This window comes from Ictidomys tridecemlineatus, chromosome 5 (assembly GCF_052094955.1).
Source record: "Ictidomys tridecemlineatus isolate mIctTri1 chromosome 5, mIctTri1.hap1, whole genome shotgun sequence".
Lineage (NCBI taxonomy): Eukaryota > Metazoa > Chordata > Mammalia > Rodentia > Sciuridae > Ictidomys > Ictidomys tridecemlineatus.
Window position 1 is genome coordinate 71,266,909 of NC_135481.1, and position 15,859 is coordinate 71,282,767.

A 15,859-nucleotide genomic window follows, 5' to 3' on the forward strand; every position below is an offset into this window, starting at 1 on the left:
GTTCCCTCTAAAAACACAAGACAGTTTTCTCTCCCTGATAGAAGAGACTGAACATACCCACCAATATTGTGCTTTACATGATCCATAAATTGCAAAGCCAAATTAAGATTTAAGAAAAAGTCATAAGTGGAATGCAATAAATATATAAGTTTTTTTCAAAATAATGTATTTATATTTATATATTTAAAAAATAAATATATAAGTTTTTTCAAAGACTGTACTTGTTTTGAGAACAATTTTACCCAAAATAGTCAAAACAATTTTAGCTAAACTGTAGATAAATAAGCCAAACAGAAACTTCCAAAGTCTAGAGAATTCTACAGAATAAATTTACCACTTGTTACAATGTTTTGTTCTAACAATCCCAGGATAAAATGAAATATTCTGAAGTCAGCGATTCTTGCTGTTCTGAAGGGCAGATTTCTTCTTGTCAACTGCTGCAGAACAAAGTAATATATACGAAAAAGAAACCAAGGATAACAAAGTTTTCCTTGAGAGAATTGTGGAAATTCTTTTTAGTCTTTTGGTTTTTTTATACAAAAATATTTTCCCCACACGAACAAATTTGCATGGCTGTATTTACCAAAGAAGTTTGATCCTTTATTTATGTAAACCAAGAAGTATAATCTTACTGAGCTAAGAATCAACTCAAAGCTCTATAAACTTGGGCTTTCCAAAATTTCTCAGTTTAAAGGCATCTGCTACATAAGCCTAATTTTAATTGGGAAAAAAACCCCCTTCTTTAAAATGAAATCCAGTGAAACCCCAATGGGTTTATGCCCATTTCCCCATATCCAATATTTAAAATTTGGAGGTCTATGGTCAAGAACTATTTGCTAAGTTATTTTCACAGAAAGCGAATTATTCATAATTAATTGATAAACTTTGTTAAACCACCTCCAATGATTGAGGGGTATGTGACTGAGACTCGTGCTATGTTGTAAGGGGTAGGGTTCAGTGCTTGAGGTGGCATTGCTTGGCATGTCATATTCTCAGTGATTCTCCCTGGCAGGCTGACATCCTCCCTTTGTGAGCTATGACCAGCCCAGGAAAACATCGCTGACATTAGGTTCTATTCTGCTGATGTTACATAAAACTGCAAGATTTCAAACATGGAATTGTTCCAAAAATATATGCTATTTTTCATAGACAGTACAAAATAACACCATAAAAAAGTCACATCTGGTGTTAGTTGTTGTCTTATTTATCAATTTATGCCTTCATCACCATGACTTCAACTTTCAAGGTGCTCTTGTAAATCTAGAATTCTAACAGGTGAAATAAGAAGTAAAAATAGTTCCTGAAGTATAGGTTTGTGTTTCAAAAGTATTTATGAATCAATCGCTTGATACTCAGGTCATATTTTCTCATTAAAAAGCTATATTGTGCCAAATGCGATGGCACAGCCCTTTAATCCCAGTGGCTCGGGAGGCTGAGGCAGGAAGGTCGCAAGTTCAAAGCCATCCTCAGCAAAAGCAAGGCACTAAGCAACTCACCGAGATCCTGTCTCTAAACAAAATACAAAATAGGGCTGGAGATGTGGCTCAGTGGTGAGTGCCCCTGAATTCAACCCCCAGCATCCCCCAAAACAAAAACAAAAACAAAAAATAACTCTATTGTAAAACTATATTGCATGATAGTTATATTCCCAAACCTATTCTTCTTATTATTATTATTTGGTACTGGGGATTGAACCTAGTATTGCTTTACCACTGAGCAATATTCCCAGCTCTTGCTAGGTTGCTTAGGGCTTCTCTAAGTTGATGAGGCTGGATTTTAAAAATTTGTTCTTTTTTAGTTAGACGTAACAGTAAAATGTATTTTGGCATAGTATATATACATAGAGTATAACTTATTATATTTAGGATCCCATTCTTATGGTTGTATATGAGTTACCCTGGTTGTATTTTCAAATACAAGGCTAGAAAAATTAGGTCTGATTAATTTTACTGTCCTTCCTATTCCTCTCCCTGTTTCCTTACTCTTCGTATAATCATATAGATTTCTATTCTTCCCCTCCCCACCCTTCCTTATTTTGGGTTAGCATCCATATATCAGAGAGAACATTTCACCTTTGGTGTCTTTGGGATTGGCTTATTTCACTTAGCATGATATTTTCCAGTGCCATCCATTTACATATATATATATATATATCTCATATTTTCTTTATCCATTCATCCACCAAAGGACACTAAGGTTGTTTCCATAGCTTGGCTATTATGAGTTGAGCTGCTAGGAACATTGATGTGGCTGCATCATTGTTAGTATGTTGCTTTTCAGTTCTTTAGGGAGTGAAATAACTGGGTTAAATGGTGGTGCCATTTCAAGTTTTTTAAAGAATCTCCATACTGCTTTCCATAGCGGTTGTGCTAGTTTGCAGTCTCACCGACAATGTATGAGTACTTCTTTACCCACATCCTCACCAACATTTATTGTTACTTATATTCTTTTTTTTTAAAATATATGTTTTAGTTATACATGGACACAATATCTTTATTTTATTTATTTATTTTTATGTGGTGCTGAGGATAAAACCCAGGGTCTCACACTTGCAAGGCGAGCGCTCTACCACTAAGCCACAGCCCTTGCCCCTATTCTTTTAAAAAAATATTTATTTTTTACTTATAGTTGGATACAATATCTTTAATTAATTAATTTATTTTTATGTGGTGCTGAAGATTGAACCCAGGGCCTTGCCCATGCTAGGCGAGTGCTCTACCACTGAGTCACAACCCCAGCCCCTGTTACTTGTATGCTTTATAATTGCCATTCTGACTAGAGGGAGATGGAATCTCAGCGTAGTTTTAATTTGCATTTCTCTAATTGCTAGAGGTGTTAAACATTTTTCATATATTTTTTGACCATTTGTATTTCTTCTGTGAAGTGTTTGTTCAGTTCCTTTGCCCATTTATTGATTGGGTTATTTATTTTTCTGGTGTTATGTTTTTTTAGTTCTCTGTATAACCTGGAGATTAGTGCTGTATCTGAGGTACAGGTGGTAAGGATTTTCTCCCATTCTGTAGGATCTCTGTTCATGTTCTTGATTGTTTCCTTTTCCCTTTGATGCCATCCCATTTATGATTATTGATTTTACTGCTTGCACTTTAGAATTCTTATTGAGGAAATTAGTTCCTAAGCCAACATGATGGAGAGTTGGGCCTACTTTATTTTCTAGTAAGTGCAGTGTCTCTGGTCTAATGCTTAGGTCCTCAAGCCACTTAGGGTTGAGTTTTGTGCAGGGTTAAAGATAGTGGTTCAATTTCTATTACATATAGATTTCTAGTTTTCCCAGCACCATTTGTTGAAGAGGCTATCTTTTCTCCAATGTATTTTATGGCACCTTTGTCTAAATGATATAACTGTATTTATGTGGGTATGTATCTGTGTTTCTATTCTGTTTCATTAGTCTTCATTTCTGTTTTGGTGCTAATACCATCCTGTTTTTGTTACTATAGTTCTCAAGTTCAAAGTCAGTCTCAAGTGCTTGAAAACCCCCCTTGATGCTGGCTTTGAACTTAAGTCTCCCAAGTTGCTGGACTTATAGGCTGTGACTGACCCCAAGCCCATTTAACCCATAATGCAGCTGAGTTCCAAACTTAATAAACATGAGATAACATTGTGACATCACTTTTAAAGTATCACTTTTAAAGATTGTAAATATAAAAAAATGTTAAAACATTGAGAGGATAACTTTTCTAACATTTCAATATTAATAATGAAGATATTTATTTATATGTAGAATGATTTATTAACTATGAGTCCACGTAATTTATTGGTATGTTCCATAGAATATAAGCTATACACCAGAAATGGACAGATCAAATAATAAAATTAAATAACATAGGTAAGAATTTGAAGGTTTTGATCTCTCATCCCAGGAGGTATCCAGTTCATGCTAATTCATGTCACTCTGTTAATAACCATCATTTATCAAGACTTATCATCTGGATCATCAAATGGCAAATTTCTCCAGCGTAACTCTCGGCATCAATGCTGAACCTAAACAAGAAAGGATCATAATTACTAATTTCTGGAAAATAGCAGAGTAGAAGCTGGGTGTCAAACTTTTCATGTGTGGGCTCATTTCATGTGGCCTCCTCTGTCTGGGAGGTTGTCTGGTATCCAGAGATTGCTGAGTTATTTCAAAGGATATCTCAAAGAATACAAATGAACAGGCAGACAGTGACACAGAGAGTGAGGAATGTGGGAAAGGACCCAGAGCTTTGGTGCACTTTGATAAGCCACCTTCCCTGAAACTCCACCAGTACAACAAGAAAGATCTTGGAATCTCTTGTTCAATTTTTATGGAAGTTTAATTAAGTAGCCATGATGATTAAATCACTGGTCACTGTTGATCAGCTCAACTTTCAGCCTCTCTCTTCTCCCCAGAAGTACGGGGAACAGATATTTAAAAGGGAAGAAAGTAACTTTGAAACATTTTTTTTTCTAATTTCATTTGCCTATGGAAAAGTTAGTTTTGACTAGAATTTGAAGAGGTAGATAGAAATGGTTGAAGGGATTCTGAAAGGACTTTTTAGAGGATTTTGGAGATAAAAGTTACTGTATCGTTTCTGTGTACAACTCAACTTCAATTTTCACTTCTTCTATTAAGATAAATCATTCTCACTTTTCCCATGCGTAAGAATCACGAATAGATTAAGTTTTTTATGTGTATGAGAGGAGAGGAATTCATAAATGGAATAAATCTACAAGTCCTTAATTTAGAAGCCAACTTTTCCTGAACCCTAAAAAAATTTCTATTAATTTTTCTTTGTTTAAATTTTCAGACTCTCTCCACTAAGTTGGCTGTCCCTGTATTTCCTCTTGCAGCTTTCCTTCTCACCCCTCCTTAGCTGTTTCCTAGAGAGAATATAGACAATTATGATTTAACCTTCTTATATTGATTCCTCACCTTCTTTCATTTTTCTCTAATAGCCAAATCACTTAGTAACTCAAATATCTTACTTGAACTTATAATTTTTGTAAATATAAATAGTATTTCCTAATACCTTATTTTGTAACTATCTTCATTGTTCAGCTTTCTTACCTACTATTATCTCATAAATTTTGCTATCTGTTCTTTTACATTGTCAAAGATGATCATTGGCAAAGGCCAGATACTGTCACCCAATATCCATTCTTCCCTTCTTCTTAGCAACAGAAACTCTATTTACCTGGACACATGGCTGCCTAGAATAGAACCTTCCTTCCCCAGTCTCCCTGTGACTAAGTATAGCTGTGTAGTTACCCAGTAGGAGGGAAGTAGTAATGTTGAGTGTGAATTCCAGGAAATGTCCCTGAAGGGAGAGGTCACATTTTTCTTTACATCTTCCTCCTTCCCACTATATAAAATGTGAATGTGATAGTTATTGTTGGAGCAGCCATTAATGGGTTCTGAGATAGAAGTCTCCTATAGATGGGAGAGACCTGAATGCCTTCTAATGAGCTGTTCCAGACCAGCCCCAGACGACTGCAGGCTGCGCTCACACGGAAAGATGATAAGCCTCCATCATGTTTAAGTCAGAATTATTTTGGGTTTTTTCACAGTTGAGCCCGATTTGATTTAACAATTATAGCTATATTCTATTTTGCAACCAAAACTAGCTCTCTTATGATTATCTATAGGTTGATTTAGAAAGTTGAAAGCTGGAAGTTGTATTCACATAACTGGGTAAATAGTGTTCACTATAGAATCAAGGAGGTTTTTTTTTTTTGTGTGTGTTTAATTAGTTTATATATTTTTTTCTTTCATATTTATTTTCAACTTCTCCAAAATATTTTGTTTTATTGTCTTCTTTATCCTTTCTAAAGACCCTCCTTCTACAGAGCTGTGTGGCTTCCTGTTCCAATTTTGGATTTGATGCTTTCTTTCTTTTTTTTTTTTATTAAAATACTGAGTTTATTTCACATGTATATTTTTGTCTCCCCACTATTTCCATGGCTGACCACCACTACTACTATGTCCTACCATAGCATTCCATACATACTTAGAAACCAAGCAAAGGGTGAAGTTCCATCTTTAAAAACTAAAGAGGCATTTTGGACAACACATGCTTGGCAATAGAACCTGGACAAAATTTATCAAACATGGTGGGGAAAGTTCTCACTTTGCATTATAAAAAGGACAGCCAGATATCAACTGTTACATAAATGAAATAAGATGGATTTTTTTTTGAGAGAGAGAGAGAGAGAGAGAGAGAGAGAGAGAGAGAGAGAGAGAGAGAGAGAGAGAGAGAGAGAGAGTCTTTAGTTTTCGGTGGACACAACATCTTTATTTTATTTTTATGTGGTGCTGAGGATCGAACCCAGCACCCCGCACATGCCAGGCGAGCGTGCTACCACTTGAGGCACATCCCCAGCCCAAAGATGGAAATTTTTAACAAATTGTTTATAAACTATTTTCTTAAAGAGACTTCCTCCACTGCCAGAGATCTTGAATTGCCTCCTGGTCAGTCATCCGGAAGCATTTCTTCACATAATTGACGAACTTGTCTTCTACTTTGGGAAGAGAACCACCTTTTTCTCTGCTTCCTTGCACTTTTGCTTTAATGTCTTCTACAGAACTAGGTCCTTTTGGTGTTTTAGGAATTTTTTCCTGTTTTTTGAGGGACTCTTGAGCTTTTGATCTTGGTGTTGGTGGTTTTGAGTCTTTTCCATTCTGGTTCGATTTTTGTGCATTCTTGGCTGGAGTATCTCGTACAGATTTCTTCACTGGAGCTTTTTCTTCAATTTCCTCCTCATCAAAATCATCATCATCTTCTTCATCATCATCGACATCTTCATCAGCAGCAAGTTTCACTTTTTTCTGGGGAACCTTGCTACCACCTCCAGGGGCAGATCACTTTCCAGATACACTTAAGAGTTCCACATTCTCCTCCTCTTCATCTTCTGACTCTGCATCTTCCTCCACAGTTACTAAGTGCTGGCCACTAATATGCACAGGCCCTGAACCACACTTCAACCTTAAGACCACAGGTGGTGTGATTTCAAAACCCCCAAGGGAAACCGTTGGCTGTACAGACATTTTCAATGTTGCCAGTGTTACTTTAGTTGGACTGCCTTCATAATTCATTGCCTCTGCTTCAACAATGTGCAATTCATCCTTTGCACCAGCCTCTAAACTGACCGTTCTTAATGATAACTGGTGCTCAGTTTCATCATGATCCACATTAAAGTGATAATCTTTGTCAGCCTTTAGCTCACAACCGAAAAGGTAGTTCTGGGGCCTCAGGGGGCTCATGTCCATATCCATCGAATCTTCCATGAGTTGGTAGCATGCACTTAGGTGGGAGAGAAGGCAGATGGAAGATGGTGGGTTGGATTTGATGCTTTCTATCTGCTAAACAGCTGTCAAAATGAGACTTCAATTCAGTGCTTTCAGGAGAAGCCTATTAAAAGGCCAAATGTGACAATGACATCACATCTGCCATTCATCATCTCAGTTTAGTAATGGAGGAGAAGCTGATAGATGGGAATTCCTTTCATGTCCATAGAATGCTATAAGGGGCAAACACCACATTATTTTTCTTTGTGCATTAGCAACCATTCTTGGTTTCCAAGTTGTTTCTGATTTCTAGTACAGTTTTAGGTTAATACTATGCATAGATTTTCATTCTGAATTCTTTCTAAGATTCAAGGACTCCTTTTTTTTTCTTTAAGTTTTTCTCTCTTACCTTCTCTGTATTTCTGAGAAGTACAATGAAATGGCCAAGTGCATAGACCTTAGAGTTAGATGGCTTTGGTATTATTTCAGCTCCATCACTGATTGGCTCTATAACTAACTCTAAGCAAGTTAATAATTATTTACTGTCTCTCTAACCCTTAATTTGCTCATCTGTTAAATGAGGATAATAATAGCATCTGATTTATAAGTTTGCTGAAGAATTAACCCATGCTTAGTGTTTAGCTCAGTGCTTGGAACAGGGAAGACATTCAGTATTACTTGTGACTACTACTATCATCGGTAGTGTTAGGGAATGAGTTGGCCAAGGTCACACATACAAAAGCCTGAGTTTACGCCCAGCCTGACTCCACCAACTGAGCTTTTAAAAACCATGTTCTTCTTTTTCACATGGAATGTATGTTTTGAATAATTCTATTGAGGAGCAAGCTGCGATGTAGAACAGTGCTTTGTGGTTGTATATATATGAGATGGGTGGGAGACAGGGGCTTGATGTAGATGGGATGCAGAATATCCTGGTCATTTGGGAAGGATTTTCAAAGTACACATTTGGCATACTATTTTAGTGAGTTTGATAAGCCTTGGGGTGGGCTATGGCAGGGATATATATTTTTTTGAATCAGCTCCCCTGGTGATCTGATGCACACTCTTGTTGAGAAAACTGACTTGGAATAAATTGTTGCATTGTTCTCAAGTGGAATGACTCTATGACAGAAATTTTAGGAGGTCATCCAAGAAAGAAGTAATGGAAGGAAAAAAAGAAGGTTCTTAGACTTAGTGTGTGCCCCCTGGAAATGATTCATAACAATTGACTTTTTTTTCATATTTTCCCTGCTCTGACTCATATTTCTACATGAAAAACATAGTCAGTGGTCACATCAGTATTTAAAAAAATTTATTCAGTTAACTCTTATAGTTCCAAATCTGTATATAAACCCACACTATCTACCACCATGAATCAACTTAAAATATATAATTCAACAAAAGCAAAAGTAAAATGAAATGAAGATAATTAAGGATTTTCTGGCACTTCTGCAAGACATTGTCATGTTATTCTTTTATCCCAAACTGAAATTGCTAAGTCCATGATGTATTATATATACAAATTTTTAAACAAAATTCTTCTCTTATTATGAGAAGTTAAGACACAAATAACTTAAAGTGTGACAGAAATAAAAAAAAATCAAATGCATACTAAGTTCAAAATACTTACATGGGTCTGTATGCTGGGGACTAAGTGTTTTACATAATTGAACTTATTTAACCCATGCACTAGTCTAATGAAAGAGATCCAATGATTATACTTCCAATTTTATAGATGAGGGAAATTAAGAGAGGTTAACATGCCCATGATACAGCTAGTAAAATAAGGGAACTAGGATTTGAAATCAGAGGTGGCTGGTTCCAAAATCTGACAATATTCTGCCTTTCTCTAAACCAAAGGTTAAAAGAACATGAAAGAAGAAGCCTGTGACAAATACCTAAAGGATACCAACTGATAATTATAAAATAAATTCAATATTCTTTTCTCTATGGTTTTAAAAATATGTCTCTTTCTGTTTTTCAGAGGGTTATAATGATCTAAATTTCAGTTATTCAAGCTGAAGTTTTCCTGTAGGACGTGACAGCTCTCTTCCTGAATCCCACTGCCACCCTGGGATACCTCTTTCTTCCTGCCCCCTCTCCCAAGAACTGCAAGGATATGCAGTTGGGCACGTATGTGTTCAGAAGCTAGGGTTCTCCTGAGCTCGCCCAGAGATTCTAAATTTTAGCTTGTACCAAATCATCTGGTGCAGTTGTTTCTGATTTAGCAGGCTGGAATGGAACCAGAGAATTTGTATTTTTAATATGTTCCTAGGCGACTCTGAGTTAGCTCATTTTGAGAACTATCAGCCTAAAACCATGGGGATGAGAGACCAAAAACAACGTATTAGTACCTACTTTCTAAGATAAGGATTGTGAGAATTTTGTTAGCAAGTAAAAAATATTTAATGATCTGCATATGTTAAGCCTATGCATAAGGAAATTTCTCTGGATACAATATGGGTTATTTGACATGAATTGCTTCCCTCCCTCCACCACATTTGAGTCCTGTTCATCTCCTCTTTAGCCCATTTCCTGGCCTGGTTCTCCATCCTGAACTAGGTTTCATTAAGTAAGTTTGCATAACTTTTCAATGGGGGCATGTTCCTTGGCTTCACTCCAATTGTCAGAGCTCAGAGCCTGGTAATCTGAGACAATACCACAGGTTAAAACCTGACTCCTGGTCAGAAGTTGTGAGATGTCAAAGCTGCTTGGAGACTAAGTGACATACAACCTTCCTTTTCCTGATACCCATTAAATTATTACAAAAGGAATAAGAAAAAGTGTAAGTGATAAAAGCAAAGAGAAGAAGAGGAGGAGCAATTAATAGTAAGAGATTTCATAAAGCCCCCTGGATTGTACTGCCTAATGAGTAGAGATGAGGAAGCATCTCCTTTTTCCCCAGATGAGGTTAAAAAGAGTTACAGTTATGGAGGAAACAAATCTACTTCTTCATGGAACTGAAGAGACCTAGGACCTAGAATACCAAGTTTAATAGAGGGTGACATTGTGATTTGGAGCTTAAAACAAGGAATTTGACTGAAATTATATGTACACAAGAACAGATGCCCCTGGTATGCAAAACACAGATCTTGAACCAAAGAATGGATACAGAAAATGTGGTTCATATATGTATATGTAAGCAGGATGAAGTCCTGTTCTTTGCAAAAATATGCATGGAAATGAAGATCATTATGCTAAGTGGAATAAGCCAGGCAGAAAAAGACAAGTCCTGCCTGATCTCACTCATGTAGAATCTAAAAAAAGTTGCTCTTGTAGAAGTTGAGAGTACAGTTAGGAAGGAACAAGACGTTCTGGTGTGCACAGTAGGGTGACAATAGTTAACAATGTACTATACATTTCAAAAAACAAGAAGAAAATGATTTAGAATGTTTTTACCATGAAGAGGTGATAGATGTTTGAGGACATAGATTTGGTCACTTTGATTTAAACATTATACAATGCAGACATGTATCCAAACACCACGTGGTATTCCATAAATATGTATAATTTTATATATTTATGTTTTTCTTAAAAATAAAATTTAGAAGATTAAAAACAGATATAGTTTTTCTTATGCACTAGAATTGAACACATTAGGAAGACTTAGAATAGTTAGCAAGACTCCCCATATTCATATTCTGGTCACTCAGGGATTACAATTCAATTTTTCTCTTTGCCCATTCTTAAGGAACTATTGGAATCCAAGGCTCACTAGAAATTTGTGGGAAACTGGCAAATGAAAAGATTATAACCAGGGTTTATAAATAGGTGCCTCATCCCTTTACTCTCCCCTACCTCTAGTAACCAACATTCTCCTACAAGAGACAGGTAGTGCCTGGCAATATCTGCAAAGTCCCCTCCATCCTTGGCTCATTGCTCTATTACATTTTCCAACTTCCACTGCAGCTCTGAGTTATGGGACAAGTAACAGATGCTCTTTCTACAGTGGAACTCTAATGTTTCCTGTGAGATCCCCATACTCTCATATAGTAGGACAGTCTAGAAAGTGCAGTAAATGACTTTGATGCTCTAAGGGCCACTAGATAGGGTCCCTGAGTCAGTGGAACAGGTCCTTTGCTCTCCTGTAGCCCACAGTTTGTCTCCTTTGTCAATCCACAATAGTGAGAACTAATTCCTTGTTGTATTACATTACTAAGATTTTGGAGTTTTTTTGTTAGAGCATATAACCGCAAATAAGAGTTCCAGAAAGAGAGGGCAGACAAAGAAAAAGAGAAAACTGTTAAGGAAGTACTAGGAGAGAATTTCCCAGAGTGTTTAAAATTGAGAGGGTCCCCAGAGACATCAACCACATAAAAGAAAAATACATTCAATGTCCAGAAATAGGACCATGAAATTTGAGAATATGTGATGTGAGCTGAATTGTCCCTACCCCATCTCACATATTAAAGTCCTAACTTGTTGTGTATCAAAATGTGACTGTATTTGGATAAAGGGCCTTTAAAAAGTAATTCAGTTCAAAGGAGCTCCCTAGGGTGGGCCCTGATCCAGTATAACTGGTACCCTTAAAAAAAGAGAAAATTACGACAGGGAAAACACAGATGGGAACAAATGTGAGGACAAGTGAGAAGGTGGCCATCTGCTAAGGGGAGAGACCTTAGAAGAAAGGGTCAGCCTTCTCACATCTTGACCCTGAACTTCCAGTATCCAGAACGGTGAAAAAATAAATTTTTATTGTTTCAATTGCCCAGTCTGTGGTGTTGTATGATGGGGTCCTAACAAATTAACACAACCAAGACTGAAGGGAGGTTTATAAAGTGTTTTCAGAAAACAAAAACAGAACATCTGTAGAAGAATGAGAATCAGAATGATCTGGGATTCTTCACTGATATTGCAAGATGCCAGAATTACAAGAGGGTGATGTTTTCAAAGTTCTCAGGGAAAATAACTCTTCATCCAGAATTCCAAACTCTGATTGATTACCATGAAATTTGAGAATATGTGATGTGAGCTGAATTGTCCCTACCTCATCTCATATATTAAAGTCCTAACTTGTTGTGTATCAAAATGTGACTGTATTTGGATAAAGAGCCTTTAAAGAGTAATTCAGTTCAAAGGAGCTCACTAGGGTGAAGTCAGAGTCAAGATACGGTGAAGCATGTAAAGACTGGGAATGTCTTACCCACCACTTGTCATTACTTATGGAAATTATTTGAAAATATATTTTTTTCAGAGAAAGATATCATTTCAAAAAAAAGGAATAGATAAGCTTCAGGAAAAACAGGTCAACACAGAGGAGAGATGAAGGGAGGACACAGCAGAGGGCAGGTGGTGACGCTCAGTAGATCACCTGCAGATGTTCAAGCACTGATCCTGCAGTGTAGGGACTAAACTCAGTCCCCGAAGTCTAGGTTTGCCAGTTGGGACAAATAAAGACATAACACGTGAAATAAATGAGACATACTTAGGCTAAAATATTATTTATTATTTGTCTGAAATTCATATTTAATTGGGTATCCTATATTTCTATCTCACAACTATACTAGTCTGAAGGAACTAATTTTTTGTTCCTTACTGTTTTGCACAATGTCTGGCACAAATAGTAATAAAATATCACTCAGAAAGCCTCTGCACTACAGGTTGAGCATCCCTACCACCAAAACCCCAAATCCCAAATGCTTCCAAATGCTGAGACTTTGAGAAGCCCTATGTAAAAGCACAGTGGGATCCACCTGAGCTCTGTGCAAGGCTAGGGTCAAAGCACAGGCACACTGAAAGTACTCTTTAACATTAACCTTCAGCCTCTGTGTATGAGGTGTGTATGAAACATAACTGAATTTTGTGTTAAGGCTTGGGTCCCAAGCCCATATGATATCTTGTTATATATAAGCAAATGTTCCAAAAATCCAAAAATATGAACAGTCAAACATTTTTGATCCTAAGCATTTGAGTCAAGGGATACTCAGCCTGTATAAGGATGATGTAGAATTAAGAAAAGTTCCAAAAAGAAACCATAAAGGACTTTTGGCAGATTTAGAATTTCTAGCTATTTAATGCTTCTCTGTAATTTCAGAGAGAGAGAGAGAGAGAGAGAGAGAGAGAGAGAGAGAGAGAGAGAGAGAGAGAGAGAGCATGATCTGACAGACATACCTCAGAAAGTTCACATTTGTTTATTCATGAACTTTGTGTCATCAGCAAATCCTTGACCCATTCTGAGTCCACATGTTTTGTGTTTGTTATTTGCTCTAAACCTAACGTTCATGTTCTACAACTTTGCAACATGTACTGGTTTTCACAATTTCAATTAAAAATATAATTCTTAAATATCAATTAGTTCTTTCAAAATAATTTAAAAGCACTCGTGCGGTTACATGGTTTTGGAGGTTATGCACGAAATTCTATTCTACTGAAAAAGGCACAAAAAATAAAATTTATTGATCAGTAGGGGCAAATTTTGGTGTACTGTTTGAAATACTTGCAGTTATACATTTTGAAGATGTGTAATAATAGAAACCTTATTGTGTTTTTCCTTCAGAAATAAATTTCTTGGCTTTTTTTTTAATTCGGAAGATGTGATGAAGTGATAAATTAAAATTCACAGCTTATCAGTGTGACAGAAGATTAAAAATGAAGGAATTTAAAAACAAACCTTTATATTTCTAAAAATATAAGTGCTTCTTTATGAATTTTTCACAGTTTGTTTTTTCTTGGTGAAAAAACAGAGTTAATCTGCATTTGATTGACTGCAAGACAAAGTCAAGTTGGTCTAATTTAAAGTGACTTGCTCTTATCATACAATGTCATCTCTTATTTTCAGCAGAGATAGAAGAAATTGAGTGAGAAAATTGAAAAATCATTTTAATGCTCCCCAAAGAAATTGTAACATGAGCTGGAACATATGGGTAATTTGTGAGGTAAAGTCAGCTATGGAGTCTAATCATTTTCAATATAATTTTTGTGATTGAAATGTTCTAAACCAAGAAAAGCTTTTTTTTTCTTTCTTTCTTTTTTTGAGACAAAACTCTGATTGCATGTCTTCAAACTTTTTTTTTTTTCATCTGCAGTTGGGGCATTGAACAAGCATGACTCATGAGATACAATAAAATGCAACTTTGATTTTGTCTCCTATTTCTCCTTTAAATTTTATTTAGTGGAATAATTTCCCCTTCCCCCATGGATGGAGGGCCATTTCTATGGATTCTTTTTTTTTTCTTTGCTCACATTTAGGTAACATACTGTACTTAAGTCACTTTAAGTCAAAACTCATCGCTACTTAGAATGTTCACTTCCCAACAATGATCAAAATATTAATCTTAAATGTCTCTGTCCTCAGCAGGACCCGTTGTGTTGGGAAGAGGAGGAACTTGTCCTCTCCACCATGCTGATAATTCTCCTCCTTTCCCAGTTAGCTATTGTGTTTTGCCCCTCCAGTGTTAGGACTGATTGATTTTAAATATCAATTTTAGTTTTTTCAAAATAACTTAAGAGCATTGGTGCTATTACCTGTTTTGTAACAGCAAAACCATGTAAACTGCTCTTTCCCCTCTAAACGGCTCTTCCTCCCCTTCTCCTAAGGGAGAAGGAATTATGGGCGGAAAAGCAGTTTTCAGTGGTGGTACAGTCAGAATTGTCTACATAATGTTAAGTACAAAATTAAAGGGAGGGTTCCTTGTTAAGCAAGGGGAAGAGTCTTTAAAAGTGCTAAAACCACAAAGCTTTTTCCTCTCAGTTTGTTTCTTAACTTGTCATGGTGTTTTTATTTTCTACTCAATGTCATTTCAAGGAAAAAAGCTAAATTAATATGATTTTTTGTTCGTCTTTGTATTTTGCAATACAAAGACTTGGCCCACAGTCGACTCTCATACATGATTTGAATGCAAAGCACACGTAAGAGCATTGAACTTGTATATGTAGTTCCTGCAATGACACAGCTTGTATTTTGTTGCTGGGACATAATTCATATAGAATAGCGGAAAGGCTGTACAAAACCAATTCACCTGTTTTCTCTCACTTCTTGATACAGGTACAGTCTACTAACACTACCTTGGGCTTACTATCGAGTAAGGAAAGCGTGAAAGGAAAAGGAACTATGAGTTGCCAGTTTTTCCCTTTATTCTGTGTTATCATTTTTTAGTGTAGATGATTTACCAATTGAGAAAAATAAAATGAGTAAAAATGAAATCGATGGGTTCTTTAGTTGTGTTTCTTAGAATGACTTTGGCTTTAAAGTGAGCCTGATTCACACGTGAAGCCTGGCCCCTGTGGCCTCTCGGCAACTTCTGCTTGCTAGGTTATGACTTTTGTACTCGCCTCCAGTCTCGATGCACTCCCATGCGCCATGGGTCCATTTCAATTGTGTCACAGCGTGTTACAAACACTGTATGAGTGGGGCATCAGGGAATGGCAGATACACATTGTGCACATCACCTCGTTGGACTGACAACAGACAAGTTCAAAGACAAAATTGAATCTGGAATGTCTCTCAGCGGCCCCTATATACCAAATGCTTGGTCCTTGGTTTAGTGCAATTGGGGTTGGAGGAAACTTTAAGAGATGGGGCCTCCACAAGGGAGGCATTAGGTCCTCCCTTGAGTGTGTGGCCTTGCGAGTGTGCTCTTAAAGAGGACTGTGGGA

The 15,859-nt window shown here is 36.6% G+C and overlaps 1 pseudogene; it reads right to left on the minus strand.

The window, feature by feature from the left end:
• Nucleotides 1–6,398: 6,398 nt before the first annotated feature.
• Nucleotides 6,399–7,293, minus strand: LOC101958120 (nucleophosmin pseudogene; annotated as a pseudogene).
• Between the last annotated feature and the right edge of the window lie 8,566 nt (nucleotides 7,294–15,859).